At 42.7% G+C, this 27795-nt stretch overlaps 1 protein-coding gene across 7 annotated transcripts in view; it reads right to left on the reverse strand.

The window, feature by feature from the left end:
* The window catches only part of CNTN1 (contactin 1), a 421087-nt gene that overhangs the window by 300527 nt on the left and 92765 nt on the right, over positions 1–27795 (reverse strand). For 4 of the 7 annotated variants that reach the window (XM_037888163.2, XM_043549232.1, XM_043549226.1 and 1 more), the window contains one exon: positions 3529–3576. The gene's annotated coding sequence lies outside the window, so the exon portion shown is untranslated. Of the gene's footprint in view, positions 1–494; positions 806–3528; positions 3577–3701; positions 3767–27795 lie in introns of those variants that run through there. The other 3 variants (XM_043549235.1, XM_043549223.1, XM_043549239.1) reach the window with 2 other exon arrangements.

The raw sequence follows: 27795 nt of genomic DNA on the forward strand, positions 1-27795 counted from the left end.
GCTAGCAATGCCGTTCAGTGCCTCTCTCAAAGCTAATCATACAGCCCCATATTGTTCCTACTGACGTCACAGGGAGTTTTGTCATTGATCTGTGACATCAAGACGAGCCCTTTATTAGCATGTCAGTCCCACTTTAACCCCAAGGGGTAAGGTCTACATTATAACAGCACAACACTGTTAACAGATACCACAGTTAATCTATTTCACTATATAATGCAAACTAAAAAACTGATAAATTGTTTGCAAGACATGGTACTAAATTAAATTTAACCTTTTACAAATGAGCCAGTTATTTCATGTCTAGAAAGAGGTCAGAGTGCCAAAACAAAATGAAGGTGATTTGAAATAAAGATGCAAATACACCAAAGCTGCCAAATGATCTCCCTTATTCCAAGTTATCTTAACTCTACATCTCCCTGCTGCAGTGAGGAAATAAACATTATTGAGAGTTAATGCACAAGTTTTCCAGACAGAAGAATAGTACAGAACATTACCTGGAACATCAAAACATATAAATGGGTGACATAGCCACTTGTAATGTGCTGATGATGATTGAACAAATTCGTTCCCAAAAAAAACCTCAACTGACTTTTCTTAAAAAACTAAAACACAAGCCCCCAAACTGTTGAGATGGCTTGCACGTATATGTCCAAGACACTGCACAGGTAATGACCCTATCTAGAAAAAACAATTCTATATATTTATGTCTAGCTTGTGCCCAGTTATATTAGAAATTATTTTTTTCTCAACAGCAATTCAGTCAAACAGAGTAGACCTCTTCATTTTCTAACTCAGGGATAAGATTGTAATACAGCGGGAGCTGAGGCAGTTGTTTTATTCCTCTCAAGAGAGATGAATTACTCATGATTGCTCTCTCTGTACTGGCTGGCACAAACTTTTCAACAACAATCTACTATTTAGAAAACAGACTGGCCTTTGTACTTAGTTTATGACTTCACCAAGGGCACAACTCTTAAAGTACTTTAATAATACAAAACAATGGTGCCTACATAGTGGCCAACTGCATATTTATATAAGTTAACATAATATAGAATAGGTAATAGAATATATCCTGCTAATGGCTTCCCAGCTGAACGTTGATCTGAACCGTTTTTACCAGTTCCAACGTATTCAGAGGTGCTGAACACCAGCAGATCCTGATTAAGTTCTTTTCCCCCAACAAAATGTAAAGTATTTCTCTTTCATTAGATTAATTCTGATACAACAGCACATGCTGGACATAAGTCATATTGCTAATACTGTAGTGTTTAAAACTAGGAGTCTTAAATTGTACCTGTACTGGAAAGGTTTCACTGTGTTGCCTGATGAAGTTAACTGAAATAACACTGAATTCCTGGAAGTTATATATTTACTCATGTATCAAGATGAGACCCTAACTCTTAAATTTTATCATTAAAAATAACAAAGATAGCTTACTTTTGTACAACACGGAGCACAATAGGGCCTCAAGTACCTACCAGGATCAATAGGGGCCCAATCAAAAACCCACTGAGACAATGGAAAAGCTGCCATTGACTTCAGTCAGCCTTGGCTCATGCCCTAGCTGCTACTGTGAAACAAAAAATAAGTAATACTATCATAACAAACTGCCCTTCTGTCCTTGTTACCAAAGAAATCAACTTTCCAAGCCATAAAAAAGCATAGACATTCAAAGGAGAGAGTCAGTTCTCTCCAGAGACCAAATGATAAATCAGGGCTCACAGGTGGATTATGAAAAATGCAATACCTCTAAAGATAGAAGATGCATTTGAACAGAAATAGTGCCCATGCCATATCTAGTTTCAATGGCACTGAATAAGTTTATACAGGGAGGGGGGGGAGGAATGTCATGAAATTTGAAAGAGTACAGAATAATGAGGCTACTGTAACAGGTTGAGTGGTAGGGTTTAAACTTGAGGTGAGGTTTGACAAAGTTAACTGCTGACTGAGTTAACTGTTTTCTTTCAAGACTCCATCAAGTACAGAAGTATTTAAATTAGCTAAGGGTTATTATGAAATTAAGCTTGATCTATTTAAAGTAATTGGACAAACCAGAACTAAGGTATATATGGTGTGCTTAAGTTAAGAGACAACATGTATAAGGAGAATTTAAGAAGGTATTTTATAGAGAAAGTAATAAATAGGAGGAATTATTATTTATTTGTATTGTGGTAGTACCTAGGGGCCTGATTCAACGAACAGGACCCCCTTGTGCTAGGCATGATATGAACATAACAAAAAAATCTTGTCCCCATTTGCAAAGAGCTTACAGTCTGCTGGACTGGTGCCTTAAAGATTTATACATATGCTTAACTTGGCATATTGAGCGTAGTCCCATTGACTTTAATAGAACTACTCACAATGCATAAAGTTAAGCACATGAGTAAATCCTGGCAGGACTAGAGCCTAAATATAGTTGAGGTAGCTAAGTCAAATATTATTAATCTATTTAAGCAAAACTTGGGTGATTATGTAGAATTTAATTATTTTAAAGGGTATAGTTTTGGCTCAGGAATAGCTGACAACTTTCTAGGGGCTAATGGTTTTCAGTTTGTTTATATGGAAGCGCTTTTCGCTCTCCCTCTGGCAGAAAATGTTAACGATTTATAAAGTGAAAAATACAAAACTTTTAAAAAGTGTAAAGCGGTTTAAAATACATAACATTTAGGCAAGAGGTGGCTGAGTAGTCATGAGTCCATTCCAGACACTACGAGACTGGGCTTCTTCTGGTTCTTTACTACCATATAACAAGAAATGCTACTTTACGCTTTTTAAACAACATATTGATAAACATTTCCAAAATCTGTATAGAATTGTCTTATTTCTGAGCTTTACTTTAGTCAGGATCTCACATACGTTATATTGCCCTATGCTGAACATCAAGCTCTATAGGGGGAAGGCACATCAAATGTTCTTCAGAAGCTTCTTCATTCCAGGTTTTCAATCCGTTCCCCGACCAACAGAAGTCACCTAGGAGTATACTCTGTGTGCCTCCCTTCCATAACTCACTCCTTACAACCCCAAACCAAAGAGCATTAGAGACAACGGGCAATTTCCCATCACTCAGAGAGCCTTAGATCAGGCCTTATGGGAGTGAGTGTGGGAACATTATGTACATAGCGTACAAGAGGGTGGCATTCTATCTGCTTGCTTCTCAGACATCATATAATAGTGCCCATTGCCGCTGCCTTCAAACAAGAAGTGAAGGCTGTAAATATCAAAATATTACCTCAAACTAAAAAAATGAAGTAAATTTATAAAGTTGAGTTTTACTTTAGATAAGGTTTAAAAACAGAAGCAGTGTCCGGGATGTAAAAAACAGCAAGACCCACCTCTGTGTGTCAGATACGTACAATAGTAGAATTTAAGGATATCATATTACCCATCTTTTTAAATGTAAGCTTAATGCAATGTAAAAATATTTTAACTCCCCAAGCATTCATATCATTTTACTTGATTTAAATATACCAATGAATAATTATTTTACTACTGAACACTAGTGAGAGAATGTAGAAAGAAGTTACTTACCTTTACTATATGTGGTAAACTGTTTCAGTGCAGATCCAGATTCATTACCTACAAGTGAATACAGACGGAATTCAATCCAGTTGTTGGAGGACACTTTTAAAACATAATTTTCTACTGACAGATTGCTACATCTTATTGTTAAGATTTGTATAACAGACTTTCACAACACTCACTCATGTGCAGCATTTCCAAGGAACGACCTGGCATTAATCATTTCCTGGGTTTCCAGTTAGTCACTCTGTGAGAAATAATTTAAAACATACTCATAAAATCCCATCTTTATTAACCAGTGGTTTTAGTTTTCCTGATTATTTAAATACAAGCGATAATACATTTCTAAGATCATTAATATCATATCTCAAAAACTTTGTTCTTCAACTCTCACATAAAACTATGCCAAAACTCTCTGCTTGAACACATGCTCTGTATCACCCTCACCAAGCTCCAACCTTCCCTGCCCCACAACTAATTATTCCTCCACACTCTATATTTTCCCTGTGATTTCTCTTATTTCAGTCTGACTTCCACATGCTAGATTTCTTTTTCCTAACCACACAGAATACTTTTTGATGGCCCAAAAGGCCCTCTCTGATATCTTACTTTCAAACCTTCTCAGATTTGCAGCTGCAGGTATCACCCATCTACCTTTAACTGCATCCTCTAGCACCTTTTAGTACTACACTGGTCAAAACAAAACACTTGTAAAAAAAAAAAAAAATAGTATCTGGTGTGGACCATGGATCCAAGGGTAGTGTGGGATATTTCTATGGAAGATACCGATTAATAACCAAGCATCCACATTCTTCCCTATGTAATCATTTACATTTTAAGATGTAATCTCACCTGTAACCCAAAGTGGACCATACTCTTGCCATTTTAGGATTCAGCCACATAGCTTTTAGCTTTCCATCCCCTGTCCCCATCTACATCTTCTATCCTCATTGTTGTTCTTCAGTTTCTATTACTGTAGGAAGGCTTTTTAATGAGCAATAGGGTAAATATTGTCCTTAGTACTAAAAAACAGCAAGTTAGATGGGTGATTATTTAAAAGATAGAGAGTCTTTTAGAAATAATATTCTACATCTGCGCCTCCTTCAACAACATACTCTTCTCTCTTACCTCCACTGTAGCACTGGGGCTGCAGTGAATGCAAGAGAGAAGATTATGTTGTTGAAGAAGGCGCAGATATGGGGAAGAGTGGAAGAATAAGGGGGTATGGGGAAGAAGAGAAAGGAAGGTGAGAGTTTTGGAGTGACAAAATGACAGAAGAAGTGTGAGGGTTGTAGGTCATAGAATAGGAGTACCTAGACACTCAAGACTACACCCCATCAGATGCTGTGCCAATTCTCCATCAAAGACATACCTGCCTCCTCCCCTCACAATATATTTGTCACAGATTGTCAGGAAACCACCTAGACCTATGTGGATGATATGGAGAAAGAGCAAGGAGGTCAAGAGGCAGTGCATCAACACTTGAGGGAACAGGACAAACCACGGCTGCGTCCTAAATTGAGTGTAAGGAATAAAAGATCTTATTTAGCTGTCACCCTCTTCAGGCAGGGTACCAACTGTAGGAGACATACTCTGCACCAGCTAGTGAGTCACTGGTGACAAGTCAAACAATAGTCCCATCTTCCCTCCAGGGGGCTTTAGCAAACAGGGAGCAGCCTCAAGCTGTTCCTGGCCCCAGCCAAGCCTCTCTCACAGAATGGGGTCTGCTCTCCTTTGCACTCAGATCCCACCAGAGCTGTGCTCTCCCCATTTTAATCCCACCCTCCAAGTCTGACAGCAGGTGTAGCAGGGTGAGGCTGCCCACAGCAACTTTCCTGGTGGAGTTTGTACTCAGAACTTGTCATTTCAATGGTCATTAGTTTTAGGCCCAGACCCACAAAGGTACTCAGATACCCAATCCTAAGATTAAGGCATCTAAATCTCACTTTTAGGCAGCATCGTAATCCACAAAACCATTGCTCAGCATCCTGGTAGGCACCTAAACTTACTCCACGTCTAGATTTTACAATAGAAGTTCCTAGATGCCTGTTTCCACCTCTGAGCGTGTGCGCTCCTGACTCTCTCTAGGCATCTGGACATTCATCTCCCACCTAAGCCCCAGTGTGATCCATGGACTGGGGGAAGACAGGTGCTTCTCCACCTAACTCACCTAGACAAAAAGTACCACCATTCCTCCTTCCCCCAGCCCTTTCATAAAGAGAAGGTACAAATTTGCATCACAGTTTATAATCTGGATTGAGAAGACATGCTGAAATACAGAAAAGTTAGCCTCAGGGTCCCTGTGATGGGGTATATAAGTCACACTGGGATAGTAGGGGTTAAGAAGCATTTCTGGGCCCAGATTGCTCTGCCCTGTCACACCTGCAGAGCCTGCTCCAGCTGAAGGAGGAGCTGAAAAGGGAACCAGACAGCTCAGAGGGGACGGAGGGAGAAACAAGACAAGACAGGGACAGTAGAGGCAGAGAGACCTATCTTGGGAAACCCTGAATAAGGTACAGCCAGAGTCCTTACTGCAAGTGGCAGCTATCCCAGGCCCTGGAGGGGAAGCCAGGAAAAGGATTCCCATGAGAGGTAGCTGGGAGCTCTCTCTCGGGCTGAAAACTGAGAGAAGCCTTGGAGGTTGACTGGAGACAGGGGCTGATCTTGGACTGCAGCCTAATTGAAACCCAGGGTAGAAAGAGAGAGTGACAGACCCCAGGTGATGACAGTGAAACCAGAAAGCTGGACCAGTGAGAAGCTGGGGCTTGCATGCAAAGAAGGTGGCTACCAGCTGAGCTGAAGATTCAGTTGTTTTGTGCTATTTCTTCTTGGACTTTAAGACCTGGTGGGGAAGCAAGCGGTAGGAAGTGGCCCAGGGAGGCAGCCCCAAAGCAATCCAGAGTGTTATCACTGCCTCTCATAGAGCCCTGGCTTGGAGTCTTGTGGAGAGGGAAGACCCAGTCTTCCCTACAACCCCACCCTTTCTCCCCTTCCTTAGAGGATGAAAAGATAGAGATACCGTAAGCCCTGTGGCAAGGGCATGCCACCTTCAGAGAGGGGCTGAAGATGCTTTCTCTTGGTGGGACTGCATATATTTTGTAGGACTCTTACCTCAGAAGGGGGCAAACTCAACTGGTGACCTGTCCAGAGGGCCAAGTCACTACCTACCAAAAGATGGACTGCCACAGCACTGGAGCGATTGCTGGCAAGGGATGCTAGAGACAGGGAGCCAGTGAATTCACCACTAGGCAGCAGCACCAGTAAACTCAGTTCCCATCACAGTCATATACATTTATTTTGAAAAATTACAAGCAATTATTCAAAATATGTGAAGTTTTAATAAAAATTCTGTTGATTAAAAATAAAAATGTTTTTATACATTAAAATATGTTAACTAGTTTCTATCATGTATTTAGTGGAAGATCCTAACATTAAAAATATATCTAGACTTCTATATCAATTTTTTTCAAAATATGTTTGTTATATAAAACACTGTATTTGTTTTGCTGTTTAGATCTATGCCTCTCAAATGAAGCCAACAGCTGTTGCAGAATGCAAGAAGCAAACAAAGATGAAAGAAATCAATAGGCATTCATTTCAACCATAATGGAAGGTGATTGAGGCAACAAGTGGCTAGAAGTATGCTGGAATAAATCCAATGCATTCTACCCCTTTCAACCACATTTTGGGTAATATTAGTCCATCATTTATGAATATTTCACCTGTTTGAGTATTAATTTAACATCTAGTGAACAATACATTACGGAGAAACCTGTATCAGCTATACAGTTGCTAAAACAAAACAGGAACATGTTTTTTACTATGTAGATCAGGAAATTAGAAATGAATTTACAAGTGTGATAAGATAGAACACACACAAAAAATAGGCAATAATGTAGTGGAATTTGAAAATAGATTGGAACAGAGCCCCATTGGAGACCGTTGTTACTATTAGTGAACAGAATAATACCATACTGAGGTTTAATGATGGGATTTTTGAGAATATAGTGTGGGAGACTACAAAGTCCCTGCGCATGTCCAAAGTGTGCATCGAAGAGTCAAAGGAATTCGCATGTGGTTTTGGAAAAGGTAGGGAGATGGATAGGCTCATTGACGTGGAAAGTGAGTGCATCTTCGGTAGAATTTTGGAGAGTAAAAGTAGTGCGACTTTGTCTTTAAAAAGTATGGTATATGGCAGATCTGCCATGAGTGCTGCAATTTCTCCTGCGTGTCTCGCAGAGGTAATTGCTACCAGAAATGCAGTTTTCATAGAGAGATGTAGAGGGAACATGTGGCTAATGGTTCAAATGGTTTTGGGGTTAGACATGTTACGACTATGGGAAGGTCCCAAGGTGGATTAGGCAGTCTGATGTCTGGGCATATGGTTTGGGGTCCCTTAATCTTGTCCAGTTAAGAAGGCAGGTGGTGCATATAGAATTTGTTGTGCTATGAAGGAATACATTTCAAACTTGCTCTGAGCAAGTTTGTTCGGCATGAGAGAACCATGAAGGAGCCAAACCTTGAGGTGTAACATGGTTAAATTGGGGTGGAGTAGTAGACCGTGTTCTTGGGACAAGAGATTTGGGCGGAGGGGTAGTGGGATGGGTGCAGAAAGTGACATCTTGGTACCATGTATGAGTGGTATCGGAAAAGGCGTACATTAGGTTGGTGTTCCATAAGAACATGAACTCATCCCCCAAGGAGTGTTTGCCTAGTTCCGCTCTGGAACAAAATCTTAGGCATTTCTTGTTTGCTACAGTTGCAAAAAAGGTCTGTGGTTGTGTATCCCCATGTGTGGAATATGTCTAGTACTATATCCTCATTTAGTTCCCATTCGTGGTCTATGGGAAATCTTCTGCTGAGGTCACCTGCGATGATATTGAGAGAGCCAAGTAAGCATGCAGCTGATATTCAGGCATTGTGTCTGAGACATCAGTTCCATCGTTCCATCACTTCTGTACAAAGGGAGTGGGATCGTGCCCCTCCCTCCCCCCCGCCTGGTTACATAGAACATGCAGGCAATGTTGTCTGTCATTATCCTGACACGTGGGTTTTGTATGAAGGGGAGAAATTGGAGAAAGGCATATAGATATATCGCTCAGAGTTCTGTACGTTGATGTGAAGGGATGTCTCAGCAGGAGATGAAAGCCCCTGGGCAGTGTATTGGGGTATGTATGCTCCCTATCTCGTAAGGAATGCGTCCACAGTTATGACAACCAATGGGATGTCCTGTAGAAAGAGGACCCCAGAGCAAAGGTTGTCAGGCAATGTCCACCAGTGGAGGGAGTCCTTCACTGTGGGAGGTATGTATAAAAGTTTGTTCAGTCCACAGACATTCAGTTTGTAGACAGTGGACATCCAGCTTTGGAAACACCTCATGAAGAGGCGAGTTCCTGACTACAAAAGTGCAAGAGGCCATGTGGCCTAGGAGTTGTAGGCAATCTTGTGCAGCCACTTGTGGACTGTTGCACAGCTTGGCAACAAAAACGTTGAGGGTGTTGAAAAGGTGGAGTGGGAGAGATGCTATTCTTTTGTGTGAGTCGAAATGTGCTCCTATGAACTCCAGTTGTTGGGTGGGAATGAGTGTAGATTTTCTTTGTTCATTCACAGGCCAAGAGCATGGAAACATTGGACTGTCTGTTGTGTGGACTGAATGGCTTCTTGGAGGGTCCTGGCTTTGAAAAGGCAGTTGTCGAGGTAAGTAAAAATTATGATTCCCTGCATTCTAAGATGAGCTGCTACGACTGCGAGGAGTCTGGAAAAGACAAGAGGCGCAGTCGAGAGGCCGAAAAGTAGGACCCTGTACTGGTAGTGTTGTGAGCCCAGAATGAAGCAAATAAAACATCTGTGGGCAGGATGTATGGTCATATGACCATAAGCGTCCTTCAGGTTGAGGGCTGAAAACCAATCTCCTAGCTCCAGTGTCGGAATTATGGTTGCAAGAGTCACCATTTTAAAAAAAATGAATTTATTGAGGCATCTGAGATTGAGAATGGGTAGCCATCCTGCAGTTTTCTTTTCTGTTAAAGAGTAATGGGAGTAGAACCCTTTTCCTCTGTGTTGATCAGGCACTGGTGTTACTGCTTCTAACTGGAGGAGGTGATGCAACTCTTGGTGGAGCAGTTATTCGTGAGAGGGGTCCCTGAAAAAGGATGGGGGAGCCGGTGGGGGGCAAAGATAGGAAAGGAATGGGCACTGAAGTATGGATGATGTTTTCTATACCCTCAATCACATTTTCAGATTTGCTTATTAGTGGGAGGGGATTGACATGGAGCTGATGAATTGGTATGGCGATGTTGATATATTGGTTGCTGACGTTGTTGTTCACATGGTCTATGACTTTGTTGAGTATACGTCGGGTAGCGTGGACCTTGATAAGGTTGATATCTATATTGTCTCCTCCTATTTGCAGGGGTTTGGATACCGAGAAATCATAATGTCACTCTTGAGTCCTTCATGGAGTGAAGCACATGAAGGACTGCCATATGGTTTTGGCAGGATCCATAATGGCTGAATTTATAGGTAAGGCAATCTTCGATGTGGAAGAAGGTTGCAGGATGTCAGTCAACTCATGCTGGTTTTCAGAAACTTCCTCTATATTAATCCTCAACTTGTTGGCAAGTCTTTTAAAGAGGTCTTGAAATTTTAAGAAATCATCTGACAGTGTTGGTGGGGGAGGCAGTATCGCCTCATCCTGTGTGGAGACGGGCTCCAGAAGGGTTGGGGAAGCATGTGTAGCATGTTCATCGAAGTGTGGAGTAACAGCTTGTGTTGTGTCTCATTCGTAGCTGTATGCACTGGTGGTGGCAAGGTGGCATTGCTCCTATTTCTGGCATCTTGGCGATTTTAGTGGAATCACTGATATGGTGCCCTTGGACCCCAATAATGCCACTCACCAGGGAAGGGCATAGGTGGTGCTATCCATGGGTTTGCATACCAGTGAGGGGGGTCTTTGATGATCAGAGATCTAGATTTTCTGTGACTAGTGCTGATTTGGGTCTGACTGGGAGAACTGGTATGGTGAAAAGTCTCCCCGATAGAAAAGTGAGATACAGCCAGAGACAGCTGTGCGGACCGCATCCGAATGTCCAGAGTAAAACAGGTGTCAAGTAGAGGTGACTGTAGGTTAAGTGACACCTGTAGGTCTGGTGAATGAATGAACTGGAATGCCAGAGAGCCTATGGGAGATAAACCCTCCATTAGGAGTGCCTGCAGTGCTGGAGGGTCATTCAGCACCAACGTTCCCTGCTCCGTAATGCTCAATGCATGCTCTGAGGTCAGTGGTGCCAGAGAGGTAAGCGCAGCCTGCGTCTGTTCCAGCAAGGTCATCCGTGCTGGCACCATGTCCATTGCGGTGCCGAATGGTGCCATAAGAGAGGCAGGCAACTGGAAGCCTGAAGCCTCAGCACCAGGAGCTTGCGCTGTCGCCGCAGCCATGGGGGAGATTAGCGCGATGCCGGAGGAACCCAGCGTGTGAAAGCTGCTGAGCTGGGGGAAGGTCTACACAGAAGAAATAGACCTGCTTGGCGACCATTTTGCTTGCAATGTTTGCCTTCTGGGTGAGGGAGGTGGGTGTTTTCTTTTTTTTGTCCTTTTTAGAGGCAAGAGGGCTGCGGTTCACTGAGGAGCCCGTACCTGGGTCAGAAGCAGGTCCGAGTAACTTCTGCATAAGAATCAATCATTTTCAGTCGGAATTCTCTGTCTTTACATGCCCTGGATTTTAATTTGGAACAGTGGGCACATTTTTGAGGAATGTGGGACTCCCCCAGGCATTTTATACACTGGGAGTGACCATCCGAGATAGGGATGGCGTTCCTGCACGTAGTGCACTGCTTAAATCCTGAGGAGCCAGGCATATTAGCGTCGGCTGGACGCTGAGAGGAACAAGTGGGAACAAAATTTTTTTTAATTTATTTATTTATTTTTAAAGGGATGAACTTATCTAGTAACTACAGTGCTACTCTAAGGGAAAAAAGGATGTAGAATGGGTAAGAGAAAAAGTTTTAACGAGTCTGCTGTAGGTCCAACTCCAGCCAAGGACGGTAGAGAAGGAACTGGGGAGTTCAGCCACGCATGCGCACTATTAAGACAAGACTGGTATGTGAGGCAGGCTCTGCGCATGCAATACGGGTACTGCTGTAAAAATCTCCGAACAATGGAGCAGGGGCACACCAACACCTATCTTCCCCTGGTTTCAGGATCCTGCTGAGGTTTGAGCATCAGAGAGGCAGCCAGACACCTAGACTGAGGCATCGTGCTCACACCCATAGCAGAAATATAGGTGTCCAGGGGATTTTTATGGCAAAATTTTTAGCCATCTACAAGTTTAGGCGACAACCAAGCAGCGGTTTTCAGGATCTCAGTCATGCTTAAATTTTGGCCCTCAGGGCCTAAATGGGAAATTAGACAATTAAATCCATTGGTGGATCCTGGGCCTTATTTACTCTTGAACTTTTAGGACCAATTTTGCTCTCAGATGCGTGCTCAACTATTGTCTAAAATAGGAACCCTTCATTAGGGTTGCCAACTTTCTACCTGCACAGAACCAAAACTCTTGCCTCGCCCCTCCTCTGAGGCCCCACCCCTGCTCATTCCTTCCAGCCCCCCCCACACCATCACTTACTTTCACCGGGCTGGCTCAGGGGGCTGGAGTGCGTGTGTGGGTGGGGGGGGTGATGGCTCCAGCTGGGGGGTGTAGGCTCCAGTGTTGGGCCAGAAATTAGGGGTTCAGAGTGCGGGAGGGGGCTCCAGGCTGAGGCAGTGGGTTGGAATGCAAGAGGGAGTGAGGGCTCTGGGGTGGGGCCAGGGATGAGGGGTTTGGAGTGCAGGAGGAGGCTCCAAGCTGGGGGGCGGAGCTGAGGGGTTTGGAATATGGGAGGAGGCTCCGGGCTGAGGCAGGGGGTTGGGGTGCAAGGGGGTGAGGGCTCTGATGTAAGGCTGGGAATGAGGGAGTTCAGGTGTGGGAGAGGATCAGGGGTGCAGGCTCCAGGCGGTACTTACCTGAAGCAGTTCCCGAAAGGAGTGGTATGTTCCCCCTCTCGCTCCTACCCGGAGGCACAGCCAGGTGGCTCTGCATGCTGCCCTGTCCACAGACGCTGCCTGCACAGCTCCCATTGGCCACGGTTCCCGGCCAATGGGAGATGCAGGGGTGGCACGGGGCCAGTATGCAGAGCCCCCTAGCTGCCCCTACATGTAGGAGCTGGAGGGAGGACATGCTGGTTGCTTTCTGGGAGCCACACGGCGTGGAGGCTAGCAAGGAGACTGCCAGCCCCACTGTGTGGCGCTGCCAACTGGACAGTCAATGAACCAGTCAGCAGTGCTGAACGGAACCACCAGAATCCCTTTTTGACTGGGTGTTCCGGTTGAAAAACAGACACCTGGTCACCCTACCCTTCATGTATATCTAAGGCCAGGATTTAGAGGATTCTTCTATGTAGCTTAACCAGATATAATTGGCCTAATCAGCAGTCCTTATTCAGGCAAGACCTCTATGGAAACAGTGATGGTTTTGCTTAAGTAAGGTCTACAAGACTAGTCTCCCTGTGTGCCGAAAGTGCGTTAGGTAGATTCACTGTTGGAAGCTGTGAGGAATGATTGTTCAAACCACTCTGCCCACATACAATTTTCTGTCATAACAATGAACCGTTTATGAAGGGCCTTCCCTTTTCTTTAGAAATTTTTGGGATATTTGAACAATTATTACAATAAAACAATCTTATAAAAAATTCTATTAAAAATCTTAAATCTTTAATCAAAACAAACAAAAACAAAAATATATGGGGCCCAATGCAAAAGGAAACAAAACAAAAAAAATACCCCACCCGCTACAGGGAAAGAGAAGATGCCAACAATGGTCAAACTAAAAATACATTTGGAAAATGTTTTCCAAAGACAAAGTAGAGTTGGGCTGAGACACATGGAAAGCAAGAATGAGTTCCAAACTAAGAGTCCTGTACAGTAAAGGTAGAAGCATGATCACCTGTTGAACTACTGAATCAACAATGGAAGCCCTAAGGGATGGGTGATAAGAAAGGATAAACAGCTGTCAGGTTAAGGTTCAGGTAGTAATAGGAAGGAAAGTTACATGCTTAAGTACTGGATTGGGACTCAGGAGGTTTAGGTTCAGTTCTCAGGTCTGCAACAATTTCCCTGTGTGACCTTTGGCAAGGTATGTAGGTGCCTAACTTTCACTGAAGTCAATGGGAGTTAGGTGCCTACACAGGATGGATTTGATTTAAATCAAATTGATTTGAATCACAAGTCAGGAAGGCTCAATTTAATCATGGTTTTCTACATAAAAGTGCATTCTTGCTGGTTCCTATAACCTTAATACATATTCTTCACAACTCAGAGATAGATGTAGGTTTCATTTTTAGATGGTACACACTAAGTTTTTAAACAGTGATTTATTTTGAAAACTTTTCAGATTAGTTTTACAGCTATATCAGAAAATGAATGATTGTTTGGTTATTTCATTTACCAAAGGTAATTTAAGCAGATATTTATGAAGTCATTGGGAAGTGAATTATCTCCATTGCAACAGGTTAATCATTAATATTTGGAGGATTTTCTTGCCATGCTATATTAGTAGGAGAACATCACCAGACAAACATTTAAATTGTTTTATTTAACTAAAACAACATGAAGTATTCTGGATTTTTTCTTCAACAGCAATCATATAACATTTTAACAAAAAAGCATATGTCCCTCGCTTCTCACATTTATCTCCAGACTTCTTCTCCTTGTCCAGATCTATTCTGCTCACAACAATCTCAAAAAGTTCAATGAATACAAAACTTTGCACTTTTAGAGAGAGAGGTAAGGGATTGACTCTGTGTATACAAATTTGCAGAGGGAAAATAGAGTTGAGGTCTGCTATTTCTCACCTCTATATTATTTATTTTTTTAAAAACATTTTGCTGTTAACAAGCATGTTACTTCTGGGGACACAAATCCACAGTTTGAGAACTGCAAAACTAAGCCTCTCTCATGGAATCTTCTAGACTGAGCACTGAGTCGCATTGGGTAGATAGAAAGATTAACCTAAATAATCTATACAGAAGCCTGTGGAACCCCATAAAGTTGGGTCCCTAATCCATGAACTACTGGAACTCGTTTACAAGACTTTTCTTAAACATTACCTGAATATATTGTCTCATACTATAGAATTAGAATTTATCATCCCTATTCCATGATGAGATTGGCTTTTTCCTCAAAAAGCATTTTATCAAAAAAATCCGATTTTTATTTTAAAAAAATCATTTTTATTCACCCCGTGCCTACATAAACCTTTCAGGATCTGCACTGTAATCTCACTACATCTCAGCTTTCTGTCTGTAAAACAGGAATAAAAGTAATTCCTTTGCTTTGTCTGTCTTCTGTTTTAAAGTGTAGTCTCTCAATATGAATTTGTGCTTAGGCCAACGGGATCCTGATCTCAGCTGGAAATGTAGACTCAACCATAATACACACAACAAACAAAAATAGCTAGGGCTTAACACGAACTTTAGTTAAAATCAATCCACAACATTTTAAAAAACAATGTAAAGAATACATGGTGAGCATAATAGGATCACAATTGTTCATGCCAGTCAGTAAACCTCCTGTTGCACTGAAGCACTGCTGAGAGAAGTGGATAGCAGCTTTATGTGGTAAGTCAACCCTAACAAAAAGCCAAAATTTATAAATAGCACCAAGGTAAATTCTCAGAAATGATTATTGCTCCTAAAACAGACTAGTTTTATGCAGTGTCAGAACTTTTCTTTCAGGTGATGCATACAGTATGTTCTCTCTTGGTGAGAAGGGAGAAAGCTGGAACTAACTCCATTCTCTAGTTGTTTTCTTCTGCATTCCCTCATTAAATATTGTGTCATTTTTCATGATTGTGAGGTTTAGTGAATAGGAACCCATGTTCAGTACTTATGAAAGCACAAAAGGTTTTCCTATGTCAAGGTTGACCAGAACTGATGCATAATTTATCAAATGTAAATTAGACTCTGAAGATGTGAGAAGTTAGACATGGCTCCATGTTACTGGAAAATAGGAAGATAAAAGGGCTTTTTGCACAGGATTCTAATGAAATGTTTTAGTAGTTGCCCAATATGCACTTTTCTTCTGAAGAGGACTCTTACATAATTGTTAGTGGATGCTTGTGCATTTTGCAGTTGGGGCTGGATTGGTTTGTGTGTATTGATAATATCTAGCCCATTATGGGTGCAAACAAAATACAAATTATAAATAAGAGGTTTAGTAGAAACTGACAGTAGCCCATTAGAACAAATTTTGAAAGAGAAAGTTGTTACAGACATAGAGGCAAATAGTAATTGAGATAAAATACAACATAGTCTTACAAAAGGTAGATTGTGCCAGACTAAACTGATCTACTTCTTTGAGAAGATAACTGAATTTGTAGACAAAGGAAATGCAGTAGAGCTAATCTACCTGGATTTCAATAAGGCATTTGATATGATTCCACAAGGGAAATCATCAGTTAAATTGGAGAAGTTGGAGATTAATATGAGAATTGAAAGATGGATAATGAACTGGTTAAAGGGGAGACTACAGTGGGTCACACTGAAAGGTGAACTGTCAGGCCGGAGGGAGGTTACTAGTGGAATTCCTGAGGGATCGGTCTTGGGACCAATCTTAGTTACCATTTTTATTAATGACCTTGGCACAAAAAGTGGGTGTGTGCTAATAAAATTTGTGGATGATACAAAGTTGGAAGGTATTCGCAATATGGATGAGGGACTGGCAAATCATACAAGAAGATCTGGATGTCCTTGAAAAATGGAGTAATAGAAATGGGATGAAATTTAATAGACCCTAAGTGCATGACTTTGCACTAACAACTATTTTTGCTATAAATTGGAGAATTATCAGCTGGAAGTGACAAAGGAGAAGGAAGACTTAAGTGTATTGGTTGATCACAGGATGACTGAGCCGCCAATGTGATGCGGCCATGAAAAAGGTTCATGCAATCCTAAAATGCATCAAGCAAGGTATTTCCAGTAGAGACAGGGAATTGTTAGTACCACCATACAAGGCACTGGTGAGACATCATCTGGAATACTGTGTGCCATTTGAGTCTCCCATGTTTAGGAAAGATTAATTCAAATTGGAATAGGTGCAGAAAAGGGCTACTAGGATGATCAAAGGAACGGAAAAGACTCAAAAAGCTTGTCTTGTTAAGCCTAACCAAACAAAGGCTGAGGGGAGATAGGTTTGCTCTCTATAAATACGTTGGAGGGATAAATACCAGGGAGGGAGAGGAGTTATTTAAGTTAAGCGCCCATGTGGACAAAAGAACAAATGGATATAAACTGGCCATAAAGAAGTTTAGGTTTGAAATTAGGTGTAAGTTTCTAATGATCAGAGGAGTGAAGTTCTGGAAGGGGAGCAGTGGGGACAAAAAAAACCTAACTGGCTTCAAGACTGAGCTTGGTAAGTTTATGGAGGGGATGGTATGATGAGACTGCCTACAATGACATGTACCCAATCTGCAACTACTAGTAGCAAATATCTCCAATGGCTGGTGATGGGGCACTAGATGGGGAGGGCTCTGAGTTACTTCAGAGAATCTTTCCGGGTGTCTGACTGTTGGGTGTTGCTGAAATGCTCAGGGTTCAACTGACTTCCATATTTGAAGTCAGGAAGGAATTTTCCCCTGGGTCAGATTGGCAGAGACCCTGGGGATTTTTCCACTGCAACATGGGGAACAGGTCACTTGCAGGTTTAAACTAGTGTAAATGGTAAATTTTCTGTAATCTGAAGTCTTTAAGTCATGATGTGAGAACTTCAGTAACTCAGCCAGAGGTTATGAGTCTATTACAGGAGTGAGTGGGCGAAGGTCTGTGGCCTGCAATTTGCAGGAGGTCAAATGGGATAATCAATAGGCAGACTGCAGGTCAAATTCGGACTGCCAGATGCTTTTGAATGGACTGCAAAATCTTTTTATTTCCTTATCGTTATTATTATTTTTGTATTATTTTCTCTGGAATCTGGACCTTGACTATACATTGACCAAGAAATTTGACTTCGACAAAAAATAATTGATTACCCCTGAACTAGATCATCATGATGGTCTCTTCTGGCCTTAAAGTCTATGACTCTAATACTTTTTTCAATCTAAAGCAGCATAAATACAAGTGTTTTCACGGCAACTGTTATTTAGACAGGTTTAAAATTCAACAAGTATATAAAAAAGAAGGACTTCTCCATAGGCAGAACAATCTGGAACTTTATTATTGTATGTGCACAGTCACTTCACAAAGAAAGAGGGTAAGTCAAGGGGCAGAAATCCATGTCACACTAGTATGTAAATACCCACTTTCAGCATGAAATGCCAAGGTTATAAACAGTCACAAAGTTAAAACTTCATAAAAGCAGGAAACTATACATTGTCTTATGACATTGTTCTCTCATCATTTCTTCTTAGCCATATTTTAATATAAATAAATCACTTTCCTTTACTAAACAATAAAGTAAGACTATCTGTGATGAATTCTCAGGGCTCAATATTACAGATTACAGGATATGTACAATACAGACTGAAGAACAAAAGAACATTATAATACAGTTTGAGGACTGTATTGAGAAACCCAGTGTTTGGTTATGGCATCCACAGCTTTCATAATCCGATGTCAAGTAATCAGCTGCAGCCCTGATCATGCAATTTCTAGAAAATAAAATAATTCACATTCTTCTTAAAGGGTTTCTGTGGGACTTATCAGTGGGTGATCACATGCAGCTCTCACTGGGTCATTATGAGTTGCAGGAATTACACAGATGATCAGTAGCGCTAAAGATCTTATCCAGAGCATACAGAATGAAGATCCAAAAACCTTCGCTGCAATACAACATCATCTGCCTATTTCCCTTCCCACTCCCTCCTCTCCCACATTGTTCTAATGCAGATACATTTTCTATGGACTAGGGCTCCATGTCTGTTGTGGAAGTCATGGATCCCGTGACTTTCCATGACCTCCATACTTCTGCAGTGGATATTAACAGAGTATTAGGAACCTGAACCCAATCAATAGGTCTTTCATATTTTCACCATTAATATAAGCTATTAGTAATTTTTATGAAATTGCTTTTAAAAATAAACAAACAAACTATGTCTGTAAACAAACTATGGTCTATTACAAAAATCACACAGTAATAAAGAAAAAAAACACAAGATAAACTGAGGGCAGATTTTAATGGTGCTACAGGAAGGAAATAAGAGTATTTAAATATGAACAATTTAAATTACAATTGTTAGAAAAAAAATCAACCACAATATAAAGTTGCATGTTATAAAAGGAATTTAGATAAATAGAAGCCTAAGTTAACAATTCATTGGATACGGGAGAGGTGTTTTGCTTTGTTGGTTGGTTGTCTGAATATCATCATCTTCTTGAGTCTGGGAGGTCAGGAATTTGAAAATTAATAATCTTTACCTCCCAACAAATTCGTCAGTGCTACATCTATTCCCCCTAAAATGCTTTTAAACTCAGATGTGTAAAGAGTTGTTAAAATTTTCTTCACACGTTTAGATGCCTCAGTTTTCCCCATCTGTACAAATTCTCCTGGTCCTTAGACATTGTGACTATCTTAAATGTCTACACAGACATTAAGTGCAATAACTCTGTGCATATAAATTATTTTATTGTATTTTTCTTAAATGTGGTCAATTAACTCTTAATCTGCACATCAAAATAGTGAATTTTTTTCCTGACTATGCTTTCCCTCATTTTTAGTAGTATGAAGTAAATTATTCAGATGCATAATCAACATTTCCAATGAGTTACAATCAATCTTTCCATATCGGGGGAGAAAAAAAGCTCTACATCATTACCATGATTCCCCCAGTGTTGCTGTAGCTGCGTTGGTCCCAGGATATTAGAGAGATACAGAGGATGAGGTAATCTCTTTTACTGAACCAATTTGTTTTGATGAGCGAAACAAGCTTTCGAGCTTTCACAGAGCTCTTCTTCAGATCTGACCGGTGCAAGCTCAGAAACTTGTCTCTCTCACCAACACAAGTTGGCCCAATAAAAGATATTACCTCACCCCCACCTTGTCTCTCTAAGGTAATATGTGAAGTTTACTCAATTCCCATAAAATTTGACTACCTCTATTGAAATGTGTGCCTCTAAAATGCAAACGACATTGTGCCTAAGAACAAAAATAGATTTCAGTTAACACAGGAGAAGCTGGGCATAGGATATTCTCCATGGCTAAGTATATTTATTTAATCAACAAAGGAAGTAAAGTTAGAGAAGATTCCTGAAATGGGTACCAAATATGCCACAGCAGAAGACACATGATTTTAGGAAATGCCTGTTTCTAGGCAAGCACCCACACTTTCTTCTACCCAATTGCCCACGGCAATACTTCACACCGAAAGACAAACCATGGAGCCCAACCTCCATCCCAATCTTCTAGATTTAACCCTTCTTTCACCACCAGTAATAACGTTTCCTCACCTACCATCTCCAGATTTACTATGCAGGGTAAGGATATGTCTGAGTCCCCAGACATCTTAATTTACAGATGACCACACAAAACTTTGGATCAGCTTTGCAGCTGTAAGTTGAGGTCTTCAGCTTCTGTCATATTTTTTGAGCTAAGGGAGGGAGCACTGCAGAATCACTGAACTCAACAGTTCCTAAGCTAAACTGATGGGCTTTTGTAGAAGTCACTTCCGTTCTCATTGGCTGGAAGAATAGATCAAGGCAATGCAGGATGTTTGGTAGGGATAATGATGGGGAAGAATGGCTTATCATAAATTAAGCCATACATGGAAAAAATTATTGTATTATTGACTATTCTCTTGATAAATTGTTGCAAAGAATGATATACTGAATGTGGTAGACAAGGATCACCAATGGAAAGAAACCCTGCAGTGCAATAAGGAAAAACTGCTGAAAATAATTAAACATGTACATTTTTCTAAGGTATCCTATAAAAAAAAAAAGTTTCCCAAATTAAGTGGTGGCACAGCCCTGGCAGAGCTCACCCTACTGGACACATACCACACTGCTGTGTTTGGATTCCATCATTCTAGACCCTTGTGCTTCTCTTGATCTGAATAGGCTTCCATATTGTCTCTCCCTACCTTCGCCTCTCTGACATTTCTTGGGCACATACTCTCTATTTGTTATCCTTCATGGAAATGGGACCTCTCAACCCAACTACCCTTGGCCACCAGGACCAGTGTTGAACCCCCACCCCACCCTCCAACATTCCTGTAACTTAAGCATACCCTTTAGAGTGTCCACAAGGTTGGAGCTCTGAGAGTCTTACAGTTCACCTCTTCAGGGACACATGATAGTGGAAACAAAAAAAATGATTACCTACCTTTTGTAACAGTTGTTCTTTGAGATGGGCTGCTCATGTCCATTCCATTCTATGTGTGCACACGCCCATGAGATTTTTGCCTTAGCAGGATTGGTAGGGTCGGCTGTAGTGCCCTCATGTGCTGCGCCCATGCATCAGTACATTAAACGATGCCAGCCCTACGCCCTTTCAGTTCCTTCTTGCCGGCAACTCCGACAGAGGGGCAGGAGAGCAAGGAATGGAATGGACATGAGCAATACATCTTGAAGAACAACAGTTACGAACAGTAGTTAACCGCTGTTGTTTTTTCTTTGAGTGCTTGTGCATGTTGATTCCATTCTAGATGAGTCATGCAGTATACCTAGCGGCAGGCTCTCAATTCACAGTCATGTGGCTTGCAACTCTGCTCTGCCAAAGCCAGCATTGTCTCAGGCTTGCTGGGTGAGTGCATAATGAGACATAAATGTGTCACTACATGACCAGGTAGCAGCCCTGCAGATACTCCAAATCGGCACCTGGGCCAGGAAGGCTGCCGATGAAGCCCGTGCCCTAGTCGAGCGGGCAGTCATGGTCACCAGTGGAGGCACCTTCGCCAGGTCATAGCAGTAACGGATGCAAGCCGTGATCCAGGATGAAATCCTCTCGCGGACACTGGGCGACCTTTCATCCTGTCCTCCACCACAACCAACAACTGTGTTGACTTGCGAAACGGCTTAGTCCTGTCGATGTAGAAGGCAAGCACCCTCCTGATGTCCAGGCCGTGCAATTTGTGCTCCTCTTCCGATTTATGAGGCTTCGAAAAAAAGACAGGTAAGTATAAGTCTTGGCCGGTATGAAATTGTGAAACTACCTTAGGCAGGAATGCTGGGTGTAGCTGCAGCTGGACTTTGTCCTTGTAGAACACTGAAGTAAGTGCCCTGATCTCAGAAACCCTACGTGCAGACGTTATTGAGATCTGGAAAGAAACTTTCCAGGAGAGGAGTAGGGAGCAGAAAGCTAGAGGCTTGAAGGGGGGGGACCCATGAGTCACGACAGCACGAGGTGCAGATCCCAGGGAGGATCCCTGATGTGCCAGTAGAGACGTTCCAGACTTTTCAAAATCTGGACCGTCATGTTGTGAGCAAAAATCAACCTGCCCTGGAGCAGACGGTGGAAGGCTGAAATAGCAGCCAAATGGACTCTGATCTATGACAAGAACAACCTTGGAGCTTGAGGTGCAGAAGATAGCCCAGAATTACCTGCAATGAAGCCTGCTCAGCCTGGATACCTCTTCTCGTTTGGCCAGGTAGGCCATTCTAGCAGAGGGCTTTCTGCTACCCAACAAGACCTCTTCGACATAGGCCAAGCATTCCCATTCCTCCTCATTCAGCCATGCAATAGCCATGCTGTCAAGTGCAACACTGCCAGGTTTGGCTGCAGAAGACTGCTGGGGTTCTGGGACAGCAGGTCTGGCCAGAGAGGTAGCTGTAGCAGGGCAGCTACCGAAAGGTCCAGCTGCATGACGAACCAGTGCTGTCAAGGCCACGCAGGGGCTATCACGATAACCTTCACCCTGTCCTGTTTGATATTCATGATATGGAAATAAAGCATCTTTCAGACAATGGCTATTAGCTAGGATGGGTAGGGATGGTGTCCCTAGCCTCTGTTTGCCAGAAGCTGGGAACTGACAACAGGGGATGGATCACTTGATGATTACCTCTTCTGTTCATTCCCTCTGGGGCACCTGGCATTGGCCACTGTTGGAAGACAGGATACTGGGCTAGATGGACCTTTGGTCTGACCCTGTATGGCTGTTCTTATATTCTGATGGAGGGCAGCATACCAGTCTCCCAGATCCAAGGAGGGGATGATGGAGGCCAGGGAGACCATGTGGAACTTAAACTTTTTGAGAGACTGCTGAGGCACTGCAGGTCCCAAACGGGTCTTAGACCCCTTTTCGCTTTCAGGATTAGGAAATAATGGGAGTAGAACCCTTTTTCCCCCTCATGTCCCAGGGGACATCCTCCACTGCTCCTAGCTGCATGAGGTTCTCAACCTTTTGAATGAGCAGTTGCTCATGAGAAAGGTCCCTGAAGAGGAACAGGGAAGGGGGGGTGCGGTCAGCCGAGAATTGCAGCGTGTAGCCCTGAGATACAATCTCGAGCACCAACGGTCTGAGGTGACCCGCGACCATACTGAACAGTAGGGATGAAGACGGTTGAGGAAAGAATGAGGCAGAGTTGACTGGGGCATCGCTCTCAAGCACACCCTCAGAACGAATGCTTCTGGCCCCTGTAAAGCTTCAACAGGCCAGGTTGTACCAGGGAGCAGGGGAATGAAGGGTGGCGATGACTAAAACTCACGTCTCTATCCCTTCTCCTTGCAGGCCCCTGTCATGGCTGCCAAGGCCTTGGCTGTAGGGCGGGTCAGAACTGCTTCCTTGCTGACCGCGGTATATGCAAACCCAGTGAGCGAAGGGTGGCCCAAGTGTCCTTCAGTCCGTGCAGCCTAGCGTCAGTCTGCTCTGTGAAGAGACCATTCCCATCAAAGGGAAGATCCTGGAACAAGGTCTGCATTTTCTGGCACAGACCAGTGGTCTGAAGCCAGGAGCTGTTCCTCATGACCACTGCCGAATCAGCCGTGTCCCATGCCCTTCAGAGGGAGCACCTTGCAGCTGCTGTACCCTCCTCCACCAGGGCCCTGAATTCCTGTGCCGAGTCCTGGGGCAGTGAGTCCTTGAACTTACAGAGAGAGCCCCATAAGCTGAAGTTGTACCTCCCCAAGAGAGCCTAGTGGTTGGGCACCTGGAACGGAAGCCTGGCCAGTGAATAAATCTTTCTCCCCAAAAATCCAGCCTCTTGGCCTCTTTATTCTTGGGGGTCAAACTGGTTTGCTGGGTCTGTCCTTGTTGACCGCAACACGGACAGCGATAGAGGCCGAGAGCACACTGAAGAGGGTGTCCACCTGTTCGGCCACCTCCTCCACTTCCAAGCCCAAGTTCGTAGCCACCCTACGAAGCAGGGCCTGATGTTCTTTAAAATAGTCCAGCGGGCTGGTGCAGGAGGGGCCCGCCACAGCCTCATCCGGGGACAAGGACGACAACTGGGTCATGGGGGGAGGCCCTGAGGGATCATCCCCTGCGGGGTAAGAGGGTTTTGGGGTGAGCGCTTGCTCCTCTATCTAGCCTCCGAGTGCGCCACATGAACTGAGCTCGGTGTCGCCGGTGCCATTGGTTGCTGCTCTGAGGTGCCAGCCAAGAAATGGACTGACTGAGGCATCAGCATCACAGGTATGTCCCACACACTCCAGTAGAGCCATTGGGTTGATTTGCAGTTTAGTTTCTTGCTACAGCCTGATAACATAAGAGTGAGAAAATTCAAACTTGCCCTTATCGCTTTTGCCATAAGCAAATGAAAAACTCTATTAAAGAAGAAGTGATAGTTAACCAAGAAAAAACTACAGGACACAAGAAGCATCTGAATCATATTCTAAACAGATAAGAGCTCTTCTTACATCTTTTTCCTGGACTTCTAAAGTACTCTCATGAGCCATTTGGAAAATACCAAATACCATAAGCAACAGAAGAGCGATTCTTGGAAGTGCACAAACAATAAGCAAGAGCACTTCTATAATTCCACTAGCACACAGGAAAGAGGGCCTATACAGAAATGTAATGAAGTATGGAATCAAAGACATGCCATTTAAAAGCCACTTTCTGAGGAATAAAAAGGTAGAAAAGTTATTTAAGCCACTCTCCCATTTGCCCCTGAAATTACAGCTATTATAGAATGCCCCAAGTGCTTTCTGAACTCTTCAGAAGTTCTTTTAAAGTTTGAGTGTAGTAACCCTAATTGTCACAAAGATTGAAGCTACAATTCTTTGGGGGGGGGGGGGAGACTGGGGGGTGCTTTGAGTAGAGGTACTTTCCTATGCTTAGTGGGATGATTTCAATACACTTTATAATTTGATTTTATTTGACTCAGTCTCATGTTAAGTTTAGCAGAATAATGAAGGTCCCAGATGCAACTAAAAAGTTATTAATGCCACATCTCAAAGACACAAATTTCACTCTAAATTTCACACATAAATTTGCCTTAGATTGCTGCCATATTAAGAAGTAAATGATTGGTGTACAGGATAATTGAGTTTTACATCTGCTAATATCAGTTCACATCCTTTAGGGGATTTGTACTCCAGGCTCATAGCTTATTTCCTTTTTAAATTCAGATATTTGGAAGCTATTTTAGCAAGTACATTCCTTACAGAACAGGCAAAATTACCAAGGATCACAAACTCATCTTATTAAAGGGAAAGCTGGTAACAACCCCTATATTTAGGCAGCCTAACACTTTCCACACTAAAGGATTCTTATGCTCTTTTCTTTGAGATATTGAGGCTTTTGATATTCAGCTGGGAGAAGACCCTCAAGACTACAAAAGAGCCTTTTCTTTGACCCATGAAAGTCTATTTTGGTTTTTGCCAAGATACCAACGGTTAAAAATCACCATTTCCCTTCTGTCACTTGTGTTCCTCAAGAAATTTTTTGGCAGCCTGTAACATAACAACTAAACCCACAAACATTCTAAGGTCAGGATCACATCAGTGCCACCACAGAAGTACAGTGTCTACTGGAACTCTCAGGATCTCCTAGAGCAGTTGTAATAGCAGCACTTCAGTCACGCAAGAATGCTCTGGAATGGTGTTCTGGCACTTCTATGGGGAGCCAAAACAGCATTCTGGTACTTCTGACCCAGCTCCCTGCTCTGGAAGGAGAGATGGTGGTTTGGTAACCTGGGTGGCATCTCCTCATGCTGCCTCCTCCACCTCTTCCAGGCCTGCTCTGGAAGAAAAGACGGTGGCCCAGTAATCTGTGTGCCATCTCCTTACACTGCCTCCTCCACCTCTTCCGCTTCTGGGCCTGCCCTGGACGGAAAGATGGTGGCTTGGTAACCAAGGCCACTCAGGTTACTGAGCCAATCTTTTCCTTCTGAAGTGGGGATATGAGTCCAGAGAGCCCTCCTGGGCTCCCCTGGGATCCACCCAGGTTATCAACCCACCACCTCTCCTGTCAGTAGCCAGGTCCAGGGAGTTCCAGCACTACTACTTTCAGGACTCAAGTAGTGTGTAGTAGAGGATGAGAAGCAGAGCTAGGAGTGTCCAGTGGCCCATGTTCCCTTCCAGGTGCACTACATGGGACAGAAACCATGCCAGGTTTTCTCCCTTGGTAAACAGCTCTTGGACACAGCAGCCCATTCTTCCCCTCTGTGGGAAGTACAGGTGGCTGGAGCTCCCCAACTCCCACAGCTGAGGGTGGAATGAATACAAATGAAGCTAGGTTCTCCTCAACCTCCCTTTAAATCAGATAAAGCACATGGCCCCAGTGGCCTGTCTCTATTCTGTAGGCAACACATGAGTCATGAGCTCCCTCAACCCCAGCGATGGTGAGGAGAGAGAGACACAAAGAGAGAAAGCACACACGCAAGACTGGGCAGGGCTCCTCCTGATGGCCACCCACAGGACCCAGCATCTGGGGAAATCACCCCCTTTCTGAGATAACAGTCTTGTCCTACAGCCAATTAATGTTGTTAGTTCTGAAGCTCAAGTGGTGGTGGTCTGTTTTTCCTACAAGATCTGTGCCTCATTCAGTGCACTGAATGGATGCACAAGGGGGCAAACTTAAGGTTGTGTGGGCAACCATAAATCAGACATATCCAAACTCTCAAATATTGGCAAATATTGAGTTTATAATGGTAGCATAAGAATTTACAGTGTTAGCCTGGGTATACAGCTCAGCTAGGTTCCTGGGAACATTGCCAAACAGAGAGAGTTGCAATTTTCTTAAAAGACATTTTCGCCGGGGGCGGGGGGGGGTGTCCAAGAGAAGAATCCTTGAACAACCCTGTGTGAAATCATGACCCCATTAAAGCCAATGTGACGGTTTTTGCTACTTATGTTTCTGTGATTTTTTTTTTCTTTTCTTTTTTCTTTTTTTTTTTTTTTTTTTTGCAGAGGGTAGGCCATATTTTGAGTAGATTAATAGATTAGGAAATCCTCACTCCAAGCAAAAAAAAAAAAAAAAAAAGATAAGACTTGACTGGCTTTAAATCTGATGAAAAAGACCTTCTCCAGCCTTTGTTAGGTGCTTCTGTTATCTTGTAAGTCTTCCTTAGTAAAATTAAACAACTCATCTGAATTCATAAGAAGGCTGAAATGGCAGTCTTGATAGCCACTTCTGTATGATTAATGTAATTTTCTGTTTATTGCCTATGGACTTACAATGGTTTTGTGGCAATGTAGTCAGACTGACTTCATTGGAGTTACTCCTGATATACAGTAACGTCAGCAAGTCACAGTCAGGTCCCCTCTCCTTTAAATAGGAGGGTTTTGGTAACAGTTTTCTGACAGTTTCAAAAGTCAGTTCCTCAGACTTGTAAACCAATAAAGAGGCCCTCTCACTGTTTGAAAATAGATTTGGAAATGTGTGTATTATATGATATAGATTTCTGGAGCAAGATATAGGTCATCCATATACATCTACATAATCTGTGCATGTGTGCGAGTGACAGAGAATAAACCGTGTGTGTGTATACACATGTATATATATGAATGAATAAACTGGGAATCAAACACATGTACAGTAGGAAGCACCAAATCTTAACTATCATTGCAGGATTGTGGTAATTGTTTTCAATGCAAAGTGATACTATGCCCTGTAAGTACTTCTATTGGTAGATTATAGGTGTCTAGTGAGTAGTGAGAGTTCAGGCATGATCACTGAAAAGTGCAGTGCTGAGAATTAACTGAACTTCTAAGATGACACCTTATAATACAAACTGAGTTATCCTGAGGGCACTGCATCAATCAATTCTCATAATAAAATATAATGGGTGTTTATCATGCCCACCTTGATTATCACTACAAAAGGTTTTCTCCCCCCCCCCGGCCTCTTGCTGGTAATAGCTCATCTTAAGT

This window comes from Chelonia mydas, chromosome 1, assembly GCF_015237465.2.
Source record: "Chelonia mydas isolate rCheMyd1 chromosome 1, rCheMyd1.pri.v2, whole genome shotgun sequence".
Classification (NCBI taxonomy): domain Eukaryota; kingdom Metazoa; phylum Chordata; order Testudines; family Cheloniidae; genus Chelonia; species Chelonia mydas.